The sequence below is a fragment of the Cherax quadricarinatus genome, chromosome 17 (genome assembly GCF_038502225.1).
Source record: "Cherax quadricarinatus isolate ZL_2023a chromosome 17, ASM3850222v1, whole genome shotgun sequence".
NCBI lineage: Eukaryota > Metazoa > Arthropoda > Malacostraca > Decapoda > Parastacidae > Cherax > Cherax quadricarinatus.
This window is the reverse complement of record NC_091308.1, coordinates 17,123,426-17,125,384: the sequence shown is the minus strand read 5'-3', so window position 1 is coordinate 17,125,384 and position 1,959 is coordinate 17,123,426.

Here is a 1,959-nt window from a genome sequence, read left to right as displayed (position 1 = left end):
TATCTTAGTGTGTGTACACCAGCTTACTCACCACAAGAGTTCTTACGACCTCACTCATTTCTTCCCTGTTCTCGGTAAAAACATTTCCTCGAGCTCGATATAGGAAGTCTGGTACTCACTTTGAACTGTGTGAATTTTAGTTTTCCATATTTATTCATAAAATGGTTTCCGTGACAAAGGGACAGGAGACCTAACAGTAATCCAGTAAGACCAAGAACGAGTAATACAATAAAATCAAGAACGAGTAATACAATAAGACCAAAAACGAGCAATACAATAAGACCAAGAACGAGTAATACAATAAGACCAAGAACGAGTAATACAGTAAGACCAAGAACGAGTAATACAATAAGACCAAGAACGAGTAATACAGTAAGACCAAGAACGAGTAATACAATAAGATCAAGAACGAGTAATACAATAAGACAAAGAACGATTAATACAATAAGACCAAGAACGATTAATACAATAAGACCAAGAACGAGTAATACAATAAGACCAAGAACTAGTAATACTATAAGACCAAGAACGAATAATACAATAAGATCAAGAACAGAGCAATACAATAAGACCAAGAACGAGTAATACAAGAAGACCAAGAACGATTAATACAATAAGACCAAGAACGAGTAATACAATAAGACCAAGAACGAGTAATACAGTAAAACCAAGAACGAGTAATACAGTAAGACCAAGAACGAGTAATACAGTAAAACCAAGAACGAGTAATACAGTAAGACCAAGAACGAGTAATACAATAAGACCAAGAACGAATAATACAATAAGACCAAGAACAGAGCAATACAATAAGACCAAGAACGAGTAATACAAGAAGTCCAAGAACGAGTAATACAGTAAGACCAAGAACAGAGCAATACAATAAGACCAAGAACGAGTCATACAATAAGACCAAGAACGAGTAATACAGTAAGACCAAGAACAGAGCAATACAATAAGACCAAGAACGAGTAATACAAGAAGACCAAGAACGAGTCATACAATAAGACCAAGAACGAGTAATACAGTAAGACCAAAAACGAGTAATACAGTAAGACAAAAATGGAGTAATACAATAAGACCAAGAACGAGCAATACAATAAGACCAAGAACGAGTAATACAGTAAGACCAAGAACGAGTAATACAGTAAAACCAAAAACAAGTAATACAATAACACCAAAAACGAGTAATACAGTAAGACCAAAAACGAGTAATACAATAAGACCAAGAACGAGTAATACAATAAGACCAAAAACGAGTAATACAGTAAGACCAAGAACGAGTAATACAATAAGACCAAGAACGAGCAATACAATGAGACCAAAAACGAGTAATACAGTAAGACCAAGATCGAGTAATACAATAAGACCAAGATCAAGTAATACAATAAGACCAAGAACGAGTATTACAATAAGACCAAGATCGAGTAATACAATAAGACCAAGATCGAGTAATACAATAAGACCAAGAACGAGTAATACAATAAGACCAAGAACGAGTATTATTACAATAAGACCAAGATCGAGTAATACAATAAGACCAAGATCGAGTAATACAATTAGACCAGGATCGAGTAATACAATAAGACCAAGATCGAGTAATACAATAAGACCAAGAACGAGTAATACAATAAGACCAAGAACGAGTATTACAATAAGACCAAGATCGAGTAATACAATAAGACCAAGAACGAGTAATACAATAAGACCAAGATCGAGTAATACAATAAGACCAAGAACGAGTAATACAATAAGACCAAGAACGAGTATTACAATAAGACCAAGATCGAGTAATACAATAAGACCAAGATCGAGTAATACAATAAGACCAAGAACGAGTAATACAATAAGACCAAGATCGAGTAATACAAAAAGACCAAGATCGAGTAATACAATAAGACCAAGATCGAGTAATACAATAAGACCAAGATCGAGTAATACAATAAGACCAAGAACGAGTAA